Source organism: Lepidochelys kempii, chromosome 19 (genome assembly GCF_965140285.1).
Source record: "Lepidochelys kempii isolate rLepKem1 chromosome 19, rLepKem1.hap1, whole genome shotgun sequence".
NCBI classification, from domain to species: Eukaryota; Metazoa; Chordata; order Testudines; family Cheloniidae; genus Lepidochelys; species Lepidochelys kempii.
In genome coordinates, this window is record NC_136398.1 from 11,260,252 (window position 1) to 11,277,161 (window position 16,910).

At 47.4% G+C, this 16,910-nt stretch overlaps 1 protein-coding gene across 3 annotated transcripts in view; it reads left to right on the forward strand.

The window, feature by feature from the left end:
* Nucleotides 1-5,350: 5,350 nt before the first annotated feature.
* Nucleotides 5,351-16,910, forward strand: part of PHACTR4 (phosphatase and actin regulator 4) — a 99,518-nt gene continuing 87,958 nt past the window's right edge. The window contains exon 1 of one of the 3 annotated variants that reach the window (XM_073317315.2): nucleotides 5,351-5,435. The gene's annotated coding sequence lies outside the window, so the exon portion shown is untranslated. Of the gene's footprint in view, nucleotides 5,436-6,801; nucleotides 7,701-16,910 lie in introns of those variants that run through there. The other 2 variants (XM_073317317.2, XM_073317316.2) reach the window with 2 other exon arrangements.

Sequence of the window (16,910 nt, forward strand, 5' to 3'; positions counted from 1 at the left end):
CACAAACCAGGTATTCCACAGATGATGGACTGAGCTGCTCAGGGTTGCATTGGTTGGTTGTTTCTTTCTCCTGGGATGAATGTGGAAAGGCCCCCCCCCCCACCCAATATCACTGACCCCAAGTGTTCAAAAATCATCAGGTCGTGAAGCATCATGAACTTGGCTTTAAAAACCATGAGATTTTTAAAAATAACATTGGGAAGGGGGCTTTTTATTTGCCTTCGTGTTTCTGAACCTTTAGGGTCCACTTGAGTCATGTTTTCAAGCTTTTCTCTGCAACTTTGAGGGATGGAACCTTACACTTTTTTTTTTTAAATGAAAGCTGAGTCTCATGACTCCGGGTGCTGGAGCTTTAGAAAAAAACAACAAATAGTACAAGAGTTGCAAACAAATCACAAGAGTTGGTAACACCACTTACCACACAGACTGACCCATAGTTAAGATGCAAGATCTCCAGAGCCCAGGCTTTTAGAAAGCCTGCAAAGAGATCTCCCTCAGAGCCAAGGGGGAGACCTTGTAGCCAAAGTATCGATGTAACTTGCACTAGACTCCAGGCAAAACAAAAGGGCTTGGCCATTTCTTTCACAAAGCTTGTGCAATAGCAAATGACATGCGCTCCTCTATTTTCATGACTGCATTCTATGACCTGCTTCCCATCTTTCCTGCCCAGAGGCACCTACTTTAGCTTCCAGCTTGTTCACTCTTCCTGCAAGCTAACGTCCTTGGAGGCCACAATGCTCACTCTGGCATGAACAAGGTCAAATTGTTTGCCCAGCTCCTCTAATTCTGCTAACAGCAGCAAGTTACTCATTGACTTACCCTGGAGAGAAAGCTGTCCTGAATCTTCAGGCAAGATGATTACTGCCCCATAGATCACCTTTGTCTGCATTCCTGCAGCTGCTAGGCATACAGATAAGGCTTGAGAGGGGGTGTAAGCTACAGCACCAGGTTGTTGATGAATGACTTTCCTAATCAAGAGATAACCCTACCGCTCACCCCCCCACTACTGAGAAGCTTTCTGAGAGAGATTTCCAGAGGCATGAAGCATGGGGCTCTAGGATTTTAAGTGCTCCATAGTGCCTGGTGGGCGTAGGGCCCAGTAAATGGGGAGGTTGCAAGTTGGGGGAAGAAGGGCAATGGAGTCTCCGCGTAAAGGAGTCACAGCGGATGGAAACAGAGAGCACTAGAAAACCAGCCCATTTACTAATGTAGCAGGAACTGGCTGTAAATAGCACAGAGTAAAGCATGTACATCTAGAAGCAATGCACACACCCATTTTACACTAACAATTTGTTTATGCATCCGCAAGCAACAAACCACATCTGACTTGCAAAAATGTATCTCTGACAAAATCCCACCAGAGCAGAGGACTTCCAGCTTCAAACCATTTGCGTCCATAAAGCAGCTAGAACAAGGAAGAGCAGGTCTTCATGAGGCCTTGTCTACTCTGGGAGTGGGGCGCAGGGGGGGTAGTTAAAAGCTGCAGTGAAAACCATGCTGCGTCCAAGCTGCGGTGTGTAGCTACACGTGGCAGGGAAAGGCTCTGGCAGGGGGGAGTCAGCAGACAAAGGCTCTGGCAGTGGGAAACTGCCAGAGCCTTTCCCGCTGCTGGTGTCTTTCACTCTTGTGGGCAAAGGTTCCAGCAGCTCCCTGTAGTGGGATCAAGCCTTTTCCCATCTGCCTCCCCTCCTCCCCCCACCAGAGCCTTTCCCCCTGGCTCGAGCAGCAGGCTAAAATTAGCAATGTAGCCAGGGTAGGCACTGCTTGGGCACGTACAGAGCCACCCTAGGTTCAGGCGTGTCTTTATTCACCTACGCAGTGCCTCGTCATCTGCTCTGCTATTTATACCTGTGCTGGCAAGGGGGGTGGGGTGAAGCCTGCAGTGTAGGTACACTATATGCCGAAACGTAGATATAGCCTACGCCTCAGGTCGTTTACTGCGTGGGACAGGGAATGTCCACAGAGCACAGGCTTGACTAAAAAATTGGTACATGCACAGCCTCCGTTCCTGCATCAAATGAAAATCTGCAGAGCCATCAATAGTGTGAAAGGCCCCTTTTTGGCTTCAAAGGCATCCTTCGTACCTAAGTCTCATAAAGAAGGCAAGATGGCCTTGTAGCTCAAGGTGCTGAAGACCTAGGTTCAATTCCATAGTCTTCCTGGGTGACCTGGGGAAAATAATGTAACTTTTCTGTGCCTCAGTTCCCCCTCTAGATAATGGGATAATAGCTCTGCCAGGCCACACAGTGGCCCTGTGAGGGTAAATTCATTAATGTTTATGCGGCTGAAATACTACAGTGCTGAGGCCATAAAAGAACTCTGATAGATTTTAGAAACTATTTTTATTGATATTATATGTATTACAGGAGCCCCTGGGGTTCCCAGTGATGATCGGGGCCCATTGTGCTGTGTATTGTATACACACACTGTAAGAGTCCCTGCCCCAAAGAGCTTGCAGTTCAAATACTGGACTTGTGCAGGGGTAGGAAGAGAAAGAAGGGACGTAGTATTTTCCCCATTTTAGAGAGGCCCAGAGAAATGAAATGACACCGAAAGTCTATGGCAGAACTGACTGCAGGGTTTATAACCATTATACTTCTGTTTATCCGATTGAACTTAGTCCTAGATGTTCTCACTGATATGTATCTATAGTACTTGTCTGGCTCCCATTACCACAGTATCTGAAGACTTCACCATCTTGAATGTATTTATCCTCACAAGACTCCTGTAAGGTAGGCAAGTTTTACACATGGGGAACTGAGGCACACAGGCCAGATCCTCAAAGGTATTTAGCTACAGCACTGAGGCTACACCACTGTAGTGTAGACACTTAATACAGCACTGGAAAGGGGTTTCCCCATCACTGTATAGCTCTGTGTGGCTCAAAAGCATGTCTCTCTCACCAATAGAAGTTGGTCCAATAAAAGGTATTCCCTCACCCACCTTGTCTGTCTAAGCATTAGCATGATGACAGAGTTTATTTGGAGGCTGCCCTCAGGTAAAGACATGCTCCAATTTACAGTAGAGGTGGTGGAAGGATTTTGTGTGGGAAGGACTTGGAAGGGTTGGCAGCCCTCTAGGAAAGGAGTGGAGTTGCATAGCTCCTCTTGCGTTACAACCAGAAGGAAATGTATTATCAAGGTACAAGCCAAGCAAATAAACCTGCCTTAAAGGAAATTGGTTCATCTGTGTTTAGCCACACCAGAGGACTTCCATATGGACTGAGGGTCTTCATTTATGCTATTGTGTGTAATTTGTTTTTAGACAAGTAAATGGTTAGTTATGAGTTACTTTTCATGATTTTTCCTGCATATAACAAGTATTTCCTACTGTAATCAATCTGTTTGAAATTTTTCACAGAAAAAAATTCCTCCAATCAAACAAATGTGATTTTTGTCAGAATTTTTTTATTAATCAGGAGAACTGCAGTGAAGAATGTCATTTTGAAATGTTGAATCATTTTGTTTCAATCAAAAGTGCTGAACTTTTCCATTTCAATGCTTCAGATGTGAAACTTTTCAGAATTTTCTGTTTCATGAACAGTTTTGATATTTTGCCATGTTGCTCATATTTGGAATGGAAAGTAACGTTGGAATGTCAAAATTTCCTGTGAAAAAAAATTCCATGTTTTGAACAATAAGTATTCCTCCTCCTAGTCTGTGTACATCTTTGTACAGCCCCTAGTACAGTGTGGTCCTGATCCATGACTAGAGCTCCTACGTGCTATAATTCTTATTTATTATTTGTGTTTAGTTAGGTTTATTGCTACTCAAAAGTGAGAGTTATCTTCTGTTCCTTTGCTCCTTGTGTCTGATTATATTACATAGGAGAATATAACTGGGAGGTATGGCTTAATAAGTGATTCAGCCTCTGTCAAAACCTACTCTAATAAAACTAATTCAGAAGGGTGAGGAAGACAACTCTTTGTCCTGAGTAATTATACAGACTAATTTCATAGAATCATAGAATATCAGGGTTGGAAGGGACCCCTGAAGGTCATCTAGTCCAACCCCCTGCTCGAAGCAGGACCAATTCCCAGTTAAATCATCCCAGCCAGGGCTTTGTCAATTTAAAGGTTTGGTGGCAGTATAAACTATCTGAAATGCCCCTCTAGAAAAATTCTCAAAAACTTGTTATGGTCAATGGGCAGTTTTAGTTAAAAGGAGCCAGACATGACACAGCCCCTGCTCACACATGCATGAGATACCCACATTTCCCCCTACCTTATCTCTCATGCAATTTCCTGAGCCACCCCATTACATGTACCACTCCTCGTCTTTCCCTGTGCAGCTCTCCCCATGTCCCCGGACTCCCTAAATTATTCCCCTTCACATCACCCACAAATTATTCCACACAGATAATCTCCCCAAATTACCCTCAACTCCCTCCAAGTGCCCTCCACAAACTCACCCCTCAGATTACCTCTAACTTTCCCAAATTACCCACACAGTATCCCTAAAGAATCCCCAACTCACTACCGCCAAGTACACTTATTAGTCTCCCACCTCTGACTTCCTCCAGCACATACAGCTTCCAAGTTACCCCAGTTCCAACCCCAAACCGCCCCGCCCTCCGCTCCCCACCCCCCACCTCTCCCCAAACCGCCCCGCCCTCCGCTCCCCACCCCCCACCTCTCCCCAAACCGCCCCGCCCTCCGCTCCCCACCCCCCACCTCTCCCCAAACCGCCCCCCGCTCCCCACCCCCCACCTCTCCCCAAACCGCCCCGCCCTCCGCTCCCCACCCCCACCTCTCCCCAAACCGCCCGCCCTCCGCTCCCCACCCCCCACCTCTCCCCAAACCGCCCGCCCTCCGCTCCCCACCCCCCACCTCTCCCCAAACCGCCCGCCCTCCGCTCCCCACCCCCACCTCTCCCCAAACCGCCCCGCCCTCCGCTCCCCACCCCCACCTCTCCCCAAACCGCCCCGCCCTCCGCTCCCCACCCCCACCTCTCCCCAAACCGCCCCGCCCTCCGCTCCCCACCCCCACCTCTCCCCAAACCGCCCCGCCCTCCGCTCCCCACCCCCACCTCTCCCCAAACCGCCCCGCCCTCCGCTCCCCACCCCCCACCTCTCCCCAAACCGCCCCGCCCTCCGCTCCCCACCCCCCACCTCTCCCCAAACCGCCCCGCCCTCCGCTCCCCACCTCCCCCCAAACCGCCCCGCCCCCCACCCCCCACCCCCCACCTCTCCCCAAACCGCCCCGCCCCGCCCCGCCCCCCACCTCCCACCTCCCACCTCTCCCCAAACCGCACCTCCTCCCAGTACAGCTCCCCCCTGGTTAATATCCCATAATATCCCCCGCCCCACGGCCTACGAGTCCCGGCATGCCCCGCGCGCGCCCCGCCCCCCCGCCTGCAGCCTGCCGGGCTTCCGGGCACGCGCCGAGCGCACTCGCAGCCGCGGGGCAGAGCGGAGCCGGGGCAGGACCCAGCCAGGTGAGGCGATGCCGCCCCGCGCCCCTCCTGGCTGGGGGTGGCCGGGTGCCCCCCGGGACCCTGCCCCATCCACTGCCCGGCTCCTCTCCCCCGGGACCCTGCCCCATATCCCCCCTCCCCTCGGGACCCTGCCCCATATCCCTCCTCCCCGTATCCCCCCTCCCCCGGGACCCTGCCCCATATCCCCCCTCCCCGCTCCCTCTGCACCCCGGGACCCTGCCCCATCCACTGCCCGGCCCCATATCCCCCCGGGACCCTGCCCCGTATCCCCCCTCCCCTCGGGACCCTGCCCCATATCCCCCCTCCCCGTATCCCCCCTCCCCCGGGACCCTGCCCCATATCCCTCCTCCCCGCTCCCTCTGCACCCCGGGACCCTGCCCCATATCCCTCCTCCCCGCTCCCTCTGCACCCCGGGACCCTGCCCCATCCACTGCCCGGCCCCATATCCCCCCGGGACCCTGCCCCGTATCCCCCCTCCCTCCCTCTGCCCCCGGGACCCTGCCCCATCCACTGCCCGGCCCCTCTCCCCCGGGACCCTGCCCCATATCCCTCCTCCCCGCTCCCTCTGCACCCCGGGACCCTGCCCCATCCACTGCCCGGCCCCATATCCCCCCGGGATCCTGCCCCATCCACTGCCCAGCCCCTCTCCCTCGGGACCCTGCCCCGTATCCCCCCTCCCCTCGGGACCCTGCCCCATATCCCTCCTCCCCGCTCCCTCTGCACCCCGGGACCCTGCCCCATCCACTGCCCCGTATCCCCCCTCCCCTCGGGACCCTGCCCCGTATCCCCCCTCCCCTCGGGACCCTGCCCCGTATCCCCCCTCCCCTCGGGACCCTGCCCCGTATCCCCCCTCCCCTCGGGACCCTGCCCCGTATCCCTCCTCCCCGCTCCCTCTGCACCCCGGGACCCTGCCCCATCCACTGCCCGGCCCCATATCCCCCGGGACCCTGCCCCATCCACTGCCCAGCCCCTCTCCCTCGGGACCCTGCCCCGTATCCCCCCTCTCCCCCGGGACCCTGCCCCATATCCCTCCTCCCCGCTCCCTCTGCACCCCGGGACTCTGCCCCATCCACTGCCCGGCCCCATATCCCCCCGGGATCCTGCCCCGTATCCCCCCTCCCTCCCTCTCTCTGCCCCCAGGACCCTGGTCCATCCACTGCCTGGCCCCTCCCCCCCGGGACCCTGCCCCATCCTACAGCCTGCCCCCCCCCTCCCGGGACCCTGCCCCATATCCCGCCTCCCACCCGGGACCCACCCTCCCCCCCCCCGGGACCCTGCCCCATATCCTGCCTCCCACCCGGAACCCCCCCCCCCCCCCGGTGACCCTGCCCCATATCCCCCCTCCCACCCGGGACCCTCCCCTTCCCATCCTATGGCCTGGCCCCTCTCTGCCCCGCTCTGGGACCCTTCCCCATATTCCCCTCCCTCTGCCCCCCAGGACACTTCCCCATCTTATGGCCAGGCCCCTCTACCCTTCCCTGTTCCCCACTTCCTCTGCCTCCCCCCCCCGATCCTTTCCTGTCCCACTGCCTGGGGCTCTCTCCCTCTCCCCCCATTCCCGCTGCCCCCCGGGACCCTTCCTCATCCCACTGCCTGGGGCTGGCTCTCGCTCTCCCCGTGCCCCCTCCCACCACCTGGAGCTAGCTCCTGCACACCCTCTGCCCCCACCCCTTCTGGACCCTTCCCCAACCCACAGCCTGGTGCTGGCTCCCACTTCCTCAGCCCCCTGAGCCCCTTCACTATCCTATGGGTCGTCCCCTCAAGACTGCTGTCCCTCCCCTCCCACCCTTCCCCATTCTATGGCCAGCCCCTGTCCCCAGCCTCTTTTTGCCTGTGGCTGCCCCAATTTAACCTCCCTTTACCCTCTTTTGTCTGGGGCTGGCTCCTCTCTGCCCCCTTTTGTCTCTCTTCCCCACCCCAAGCGTCCCAACTGCTCCCCCACTCTCTGCTGTTATTCTCCCTCCTTGCTTGTTGCCTGTTTCACATGCAGACACATTTTCTGTCTTCCCCACTTCACCCCCCGCCCTTCTTTTCCCTAGCTGCCTTTTATCTCCAGGACTTCCTTTACTTCATGCATACTATCTAGCTCCATACTAAGACAAAATCCAAAGACAAAAGGGGTGTGGGGTCCAAAGCCGCTCTCATATTGCTGTAACCCACCGCTTTTCACTGCACCGCTTGTGGAGATGGGTTATCCCCTGGCTGTTGTGGCAAGTTGGACGTTTGCGGCTGTTGAGGGATGGCATATGCTGCTTCTCTAAACCAGTGAGCTTCAGCCTTCCCTTTCTAACATGATAACACAATGTAACAAAAAGAAAAGGAGTACTTGTGGCACCAATTTATTTGAGCATAAGCTTTCTAAGGTGCCACAAGTCCTCCTTTTCTTTTTGCGAATACAGACTAACAGGGCTGCTACTCTGAAACAATGTAACGGGGGACTGAAGGGAGAGAATTTGTGGTGATGCCAAAGTTTAGGGCAGTGATGCCTTGCTTTCCAAGTCTCTCAGTCCCAGGAAGGGAGAGAACCTCATCTGTTTGTTTAAAGTCAGTATGGAAAAATTCAGACATGGGTGCCTAAACTCTAAATCAGTATTTCAACACTTACATAAGTAGCCCGATTTTCAAGCATGCTGCACATCCAGCTGCACCCAGTTTCAGTTGGGAGCTGCTGAGTAGTGCTTGAAAATCAGGCCACCTAAGTGCCTGTGAATATAGGCTTAAGAGCCCCCAACATTAGGACCCCCATTTAAAAAAAAATATCTTGGCCAAGGCTTTTATTGCTATGCTTCCCTGTTCTTTTGAAACACTTAGGCCTTGACTACACACACAAGGTGTACAGTTTTAACTACCCTGGTATGACCCCACTGTTTATAGTGTCATAGAATTGTAGGACTGGAAGAGACTGCAAGAGGTCATCTAGTCCAGTGCAGGAGCCTTCTCTGCAAGACTGTGTCTGCAACTTCTGCTAGTTGGAACGGATTTCTTGGTATCTGTTTGCTTGATCGGCTCTCTGTTTCAGATCTCATCTGAAACAGTTTCCTCACTTCCAACTAAATTTCCCTTTCCCTTTATCGTTTATCTATGTAACTGAATTATTTAACACTAGTGCCTTGTATTGTATTTGTCCAAGTGCAAGAGGGTGAAGTCTTGAAGTGCCTATATGTAGACTTGCAATGTTAGTTGAAAAAGTATTGATGAGCTTACCTATTGGTATTTGGTATTGGTATAAAGTATTTTAGTAATGCCCAGAAGGGGACAGGGGCACTCATGATCACAGTCCCTACACTGAAGGTCTTAATATTCCCTTTCTCAAACTTTTTGTCTTTTTAGTTTAAATGTTTATTTTCAATTGTATGAAAGCAGCTGTGCAAATATTTACAGAAATGTGGAGGTATAGCCATTTGAAAAAAAATCTCTCCAACAAAATATAGACTAGGAAGTGAGTCTCAATCCTCTTCTAGAAAGTGAACAGAAACCTCCTAAAATAGACAGCTCATGCATTTTAAATGTTGAATTCACTTCTTAAAAATATAAACAGAGACTTATCAATGGTAGATCTTTATATTCTCTAGTTTGTTTGGCGTGGGTGGTGAAGGGCAAAGCTTTCTGGGACCCTGTCTTGATGAGCAGTCTTGTTAACCAAGTTTAGTTAGCTCAATGTGGCAGGTGATAGCCTGCATTTTGGGGCTTGTCTACATGGGAAAGTTTTGCTGGTTATATACACTGTTATGGTTAAATTGATATAACACCTCCTCCCCTCAATATACTATATTCTAGTATAAGAGGTGTTATTTTTTTGGTTTATCTCAACCTCCTTCCAAACCATGAGTTAAAAATGACAAAAAGCACAAACCAGAATAAGTGTGTCTGCATGCCAGAGTTTTATACTAATATCACTATACTGGTTGCAATGCACACCTTGGGTTATACCAAAAAACTTTCCTGTGTAGAGAAGACCTTTTAACAAGGCTTTCCTAACATATTCAATGCTGTTTAAGCTGCCCCCTCTCAGGCTGAAATGTAGCTGTCTAACACAGTTTTGGACTTGTTAGAAAAGCCCTGTTAAAATACAAGCTATCATGGTGAGCTAATATGATTAAAAGTATGCACATTTTCCCCATCAGGACATACCTGGTTTATTTGCTATGAGCCCTGGAGCAGACTTGAGTCTCTCTTGGGAGGGTGGGGGAAGGGAGGGTAACATTAGTGGGAATGTAGATCCCTGTGGAGGGACTGACACGGATGGGTAAAATGTGATTGCATCCTTGTTTCTCTGCTGCTGGATCAGTAATCTGTGATTACACAGCCTTCCACTTCATTCAGTCACTGGTTAATTTGATCTTCAGTTTAATTTGATGATCTCAGGAGCCAAAGCATTTGTATTGAAACAAGCCACTTGTATTTTGATCAAGCTTGATTGCTTTAGACACAGTTAGGCATTATATTTTAAAAATTTTTAAAATTAGGAAATATTGAAGTTGATTCAGGCATTTTAGTCAGTGATTATTATTCACTAGCTATAAAAACTCATTCAATAAGCAAAAAAGTGCTCAAGGAAAACCCATGTGGTGATGAAAGTTGTTGTTCAGATATTACAGTCCATAGTTATTGACATAAATGCTGCCATGTGCTAAGCAAGCTGTTGCCCACCCCTGTGGGCACATGGATAATACATTCAACCATTTATTTCAAGCAAAACAATAGGTAGGGACTGGTTCGCAATGAGAGGAAGGTCCTATGAATTAGTTAGGAAACTGAATAGGGTTTATCCTGTGCGGGGGCTGATTGCTTGCTAATCCCACTGAAGTCTGTGGAGTAGAGGGTGCTTAGTTAGAGGTGCTCAGCATTTGATAGGATCGGGGTCCTAATTTCTCTTTGTGGTGAGAGAGGTTCTGACATTCTGTATTTCATGTGTTTTTTTGTGGCTTTGAGAATGTTCTTTTGTGGGTGGGTTTTAGAACACTTGGAAAACGGAACAGTATATGGCTGGAGTAGCTCAGTGCTTGGCTTTGTGTAAAGAAAAAAGCGTTTTCAGATGTCTATTTTTATCAGTCAATTAGTAGTTCTTGCTGATTTGTCAGTGCTCTGTGATGAGAACTAGTTGAAACTAGTTCTTTTCTGCACACTGGGGGAATCACACATTTGTCAATCAGTGAATAGGCAGATCAGCCGTCGCACCTTTGTGATTGGTCCAGTGCAGGTGTTTCTTAACTCTTTCCAGATAGTACCCTTTAAATCAGCTGCTCACAAACTTGCTCTATGAATCCTTCGTGCTGCCCTCTCAAGAGGCTTCTCAGGCTTCAGCATATAAAAAAAAATGTAGATATACAAGCACTTGGGATTTCCATAATGCCTTCAATTTGATGATCTCAAAGTGCTCTAAAAACATGCATAAATTGCTCCATGCCTGTGAGGCATGGAAATATTCCCACAAGAAGCTGAGGTAGAGGTTAGAAGTGAATAACTGATGGTCACATGGCAAGCTGATGGGGAACTGGGCAAGAGAGAACACAGATCTTCTGACTCTCAGCCCTGTGCATTAAGCCACTGTGCTATCTTGTCTGACTTTTTGGTTCATGATGTGCTCCTGGTATCTGAGGATTAATTTACAAGTGACTGAGTAAATATTCAAAGGAATGCTGGGGATGGGGAAGCAAGCTTGCAAGCCAGGTGGTATGGCTGGTATGACCTATAGTTACTTCAGCCCCATCCACATCAGGAACTGATATTCTACTGGGTCTATGTCATGGATACTTACCCAGCTTTAAAGAAACCAGCAAAGAAGTAATCAGCTAAGTTTGAGCAAGGGAGGTTTAAGTTAGATATTAGGAAAATCTTTCAAACTATAAGGACAGGTAAGCACTGGAACAAGTTACCTGGAGAGGTTGTAGAATCCTGGTCATCGGTGGTTCTAAAGAGCAGGTTAGACAAACACCTGTCAGGGATGGTTTAGGTATATTTTAATCCTGCCTTTGTGAGTGGGGATGGACTAGATGACCTCTTGAGGTCTTTTCCAGCCCTACACTTCTGATTATTTTTTCAAGATATTTTTAAATCGAAAGATGTTGTTCTGTGCACAGACTTTCTGTTGACTTTAATTTGACCTGATTGGGGCTAGGATACCAAGATGATAGGCACTTTTTGTACCTAGTGAAATCTTCGTTGGCACAATAATGCTTATTTGAATCTATTTACATAGGACTTCAAGCCCTTTTCAAACCACATTAGAGAAACTAATTGTTCCCTGATGTTATCAGTTTAAGGAACATGATTCATCTCTTAACTGAATGATATATTTATGTGAAACGATAGAAAACATCAGTGGCAAAGATGGGAAGAGGATGACAGTAGGGAAAACAAGTCCTTCCTCGCAAACAGGGACCTAATGTTTTGCTGTTTTTTGGAAAACCACTTGGCTTTCTACCATAATGTGGAGGAGAAAGCAAACTATTTACCCAGCCCTAACTTCATTCTTTTGTATTTGTGCCTTTGATGTGCTGATTATAAAACACGGTTAAGAACTGCTTACCTAACAGCTTCATTGGCTTTCAATGAGACAAAGTGCTTGTGTGCACTTAGGGCTTGTTTACACTGGCACTGGTAAAGCGCTGCTGTAGTCCTGGCAGAGTGCTGGGGGAGAGCTCTCCCAGTGCTCTAAAAAACCCACCTCCGCAAGGGCAGGTGCGCTGTCTACACTGACATGTTACAGCGCTTAAACTTGCTGCGCTCAGGGGGGTGTTTTTTCACCCCCTTGAGCAAGCAAGTTGCAGCGCTATAATGTGCCAGGGTAGACAAGCCCGAAGAGCACTGTGGTGGTGCAGCTGCACTGCTGTAGAGCTTAGTGAAGACGCTACCGATGCTGAGAGGAGAGCTGCTGCCATCAGCGTAGGTACTCCACCTCCCTGAGAGGTGGCAGCCGTGTTGACAGGAGAGGCCCTCCCGTTGACAGCACTGTCTATGCTGGGGGTTATAGCACATCGCTCTTTTCCACACCCCTGAGCAATGTAGTTATACTGACATAAATTGGTAGGGTAGACCAAGCCTTAGGCTCTTAAGTGCCTAAGTCGCTTTTGAAATGGGACCCAGGCTCCTAATCCATTTAGGCTTATTTGCAGATTTTACCTCTAGTGTCTGATTCTCCTCTCCTTTTATATATTTTCTGCTGCTATAAATCAGGAATAATTCCATTAAACTCCAGGCAGGTCTGCACTAGAAAGCTTTGCTAGTACAGTATAGCCATATGTTAGAAGTGTGATCATAGAAAACAAAAAAAAAAGAACTATATCAGCAAAAGCCGTAGTGTAGACTCAGTTATACTGACATCAAAGTGCTTTTGCTGGTAGCTTATTTTACTCTCCAAACCGATATAAGCTATACTGGCAAAGGTACAGTTAGTGTTTTGCTGGTAGATGTTACGCTAAGGGTTGGCTGGTATAGTTATACCGGAAAACTTTTTCTAGTGTAGACATGGCTTCAGTGGAGTTACACCAGTAAAACAACTGGTTGGAGAAAAATTATTCTTCAAGGCTAGAACTGTTCTTTGCTGGCTGGGTAGAGTATTAAACCATTTTTTGCCTGAACTATTAACTTGTTTTTTAAAGCTGTTCTGCTAACATGGCTATGCCAAAAGTATGGATGTGGCCATAGAATCTTAATTACTATTCACCGTTTCAGTATAAGGATTCAAAAGTATGAATGGCCTTGCATTTTAGATGTACCGGTCATTTCCAGCTGGGACCTATAACAGGATGATGATTGCTGGAATACACTTAATGGGGCCAACTGGCTTATGCAAACAAGGTTGGTCTCTCACTGTCATAGATGTTAGCACGTTTCATCTCCTGTAAACAGTATTTAATTAACAGGTTTCAGAGTAACAGCCGTGTTAGTCTCTATTCGCAAAAAGAAAAGGAGGACTTGTGGCACCTTAGAGACTAACCAATTTATTAGAGCATGAGCTTTCGTGAGCTACAGCTCACTAGTGTTCCACAGAAAGATTCAGAAGTGAAAGAGATTGTTAGTCACTTTGGGCTCACTTCCTTGTGAGGGATTCTTGCACAGAGCCAAAAGAAATATCTGAATGAAATAGAAACACAGCTTTTTTTCTTATTTGAAAAGTTTTCACTGTCTATACATGAGAGGGTCCACATTCTTCTGAGTGTCCTAAGCTTCATGTACCCTGGGCTGTGGGCCAAATTAGTGTTTAAATCCTCTTTCTAACATGTCCCATCAGTGACAGTGGTGGTAAAATCAGGCCCATTGTTTGGTCATGTTGACAGGATCACATCGTTGTGACATTACCCAGGATACAATCTGGAACAGCTGTGTTGCCTTTTACACTGCTTCGCTGTGAAAGCTACCACTTCTGGTCTGCCCGCACAACCTTCAGCCTGTAAATCACTCCCAGTTATACTGTACAAGTGCTGTGGCCAGCCACCCATGAATTACACCAGCAGTGCAACAATAGCAAACTCCCAGTCTCAGACTTTCCCCTAGCAATGTGCATCTTGTAGTACCCAGCCCCTCCTGGCAATACAGGCTTATATAAAGTCCATCATTTATATAATAGAAAATGATATTCACAAATCTTGTTGTTCCAAATGAAATTTCCCAAACACTTCAATTCAAACAAACAGTGGATTAGATAAAACAATAAAACAAGTTTATTAACTACAGGAAGATAGATTTTAAGTGATTACAAGTAATGAGGCATAAATGTCAGAATTGGTTACAAAGAAATAAAAGGTAAAATGCAAAATAATACCAAACTTAACAAGCTAAGTGAATTTAAAGCAAAAGGGGGTCTTTCACCACATGTTCCAGCAGTTTTACTGGCTAACTCTTTCAGCCAGAATCTCTCCCCAGTTCGGTGATGCTTCCTTTGTCTTTCAAGTGTTGTCTATGCCATGTGTACAGGTGAAGGGATGAATAATCTAGGGAGTTTGTGCCTCTTTTCTTTGAGAATCATTTCCATCTGGGGTTCAGGTGACGGAACGTCTGTGGGACTGGAGACTTCCAGCTGTTTCTTTGCCAACATGTAAATTTCTCTCTCACCCTTTTTCCTCCAAAGAATGGCCGCTTAACCAGGTGATAGTCTATTTGATTTTGTTGACACTTGGCTAAAATGTTTGGCCAGTTTGCCTTTTGTCTCTGAGGAACTGGTTTGTGCCTTCTTTTCTAAATTTGGAGCATGTCTCAGCAAAGTCATACAGTAGAGTTTTATAACTTCACATGCAATGTTGACCCACATATTTTATCAAGACAATAATGATCAGCATATTATGAGCTTTCAGATGATACCTCACAAGGCATACTTTGTACAAAATCCATTATAGTTTTGTAAAAAGGGTGAACATAGGGATACAGACTGTCACAGTCATATTAGAAGTATATTTTAAAAAGATGCTGAAACATGTTTCAAACATGGTTCTGGCATAGTGTGGTCCCAGGCATATTGGCCAGCGAAATGGTGAGGAAGCCAGTGTTGCTGGCACGCTTAATCATGATTCCAGAACTCTCTTCTGGGTTCATTGAGGCCTTGGACATGTAATATCAGGCTTTCTGTGTGGAATTACCCAATGAGCAATGTATGTAATGTTGTCCTTGGCAGCTGTGTTTTACAGTAGAGTTTTGAAATTAGCTGTGGCTTCAGGCCACTGGCTTTTTTATTAAGTTTCTGCACTTTGTGCTGGAGTGGCAGCAAAGGCCAGAACACATAATGCTCGCAGACTTACTTTGGGGAAAGTTCATACTTGCTAACTCAGTCTGATTGCTCTTTATGGCCTGCAGTAAATTTATCATTAACTTTAGAAGTGCTATTCTCTTACTTCTGTCTGATATGTACTTACTTATTTTTGCTGAATATGCATGATAACTAGTATTAGGAGGAAGTGGAAAATTTAGCTCATTCATTGGTAGTACATGTCTGATATCTCAGTCCTGACTGACTCTTTTTGTACTGCATTCAGTGAATACTGACAGCTATTCTGGAATACTGAAGTATCCAGCTTCCCTGTGGAGAATATGGGGCTTATGCAGAACATATCTGGTGGATTTCGATAATTACTAATACAGACAAAGCAGTGAATTTCATCACTGTGATGTATTTAGTTGGCTTTCTAAAAAGACCCTATGAGCACAATCCAGTCATTGGTTATAGAAAATTAATCATACAACTGGAAGGGACCTCAAGAGGTCATTTAGTCCAGTCCTCTGTACTTGTGGCAGGACTAAGTATTATCTAGAGCAGGTGTTTGTCTAACCTGCTCTTAAAAATCTCCAATGATGGAGATTCCATAGCACCTCTAGGCAATTTATTCCAGTGCTTAATCACCCTGACAGTTAAGAAGTTTTTCCTAATGTCCAACCTAAACCTCCCTTGCTGCAATTTAAGCCCATTGCTTCTTGTTCTATCTCAGAGGCTAAGAAAAACCATTTTTCTTCCTCCTCCTTGGGAACAACCTTTTACATACTTGAAAACTGTTGTCATGTCTTCTCTTTTCCAGACTGAACAAACCCAGTTTTTTCAATCTTCCCTCATAGGTCATGTTTTCTAGACCTTTAATCATTTTTGTCGCTCTTCTCTGGACTCTCTCCAATTTGTCCACATCCTTCCTGAAATGTGGCGCCCAGAACTGAACACAATACTCCAGTTGAGGCCTAATCAGCACAGAATAGAGCAGAAGAATTACTTGTCGTGTCTTGCTTACAACACCCCTGCTAATACATCCCAGAATGATGTTTGCTTTTTTGCTTTTTTTGCAACAGCGTTACACTGTTGACTCATATTTAGCTCTTGGTCTGCTATGACCCACAGATCCCTTTCCGCAGTACTCCTTCCTAGGCAGTCATTTCCCATTTTGTATGTGTGCAACTGATTGTTCCTTCCTAAATGGAGTACTTTGCATTTGTCCTTATTGAATTTCATCCTATTTACTTCAGACCATTTCACCAGTTTATCCAGATTATTTTGAATTTTAATCCTATCCTCCAAAGCATTTGCAATCCTTCCCAGCATGGTATCGTCTGCAGATTTTATAAGTGTACTCTGTATGTCATTATCTAAATCATTGATGAGGATATTGAACAGAACCAGACCCAGAACTGATTCCTGCGGGACCCCACTCGTTATGTCCTTTCAGCATGACCGTGAACCATTGATAACTACTCTCTGGGAACCCTTTTCCAGCCAGTTTTGCTCCCACCTTATAGTAGCTCCATCTAGGTTGCATTTCCCTAGTTTGTTTGTGAGAAGGTCATGCAAGACAGTATCAAAAGCTTTACTAAAGTCAAGATATACCATGTCTACCGCTTCTCTTCCTCCCTCCCCCCCGCCTTGTTACCGTGTCAAAGAAAGCTATCAGGTTGGTTTGACACAATTTGTTTTTGACAGATCTATGCTGAGTGTGACTTATCACTTGTCATAAGGAAGGAAATAATCTTTGCAAACACATCACAGATTTGGAAAGTAAAGTA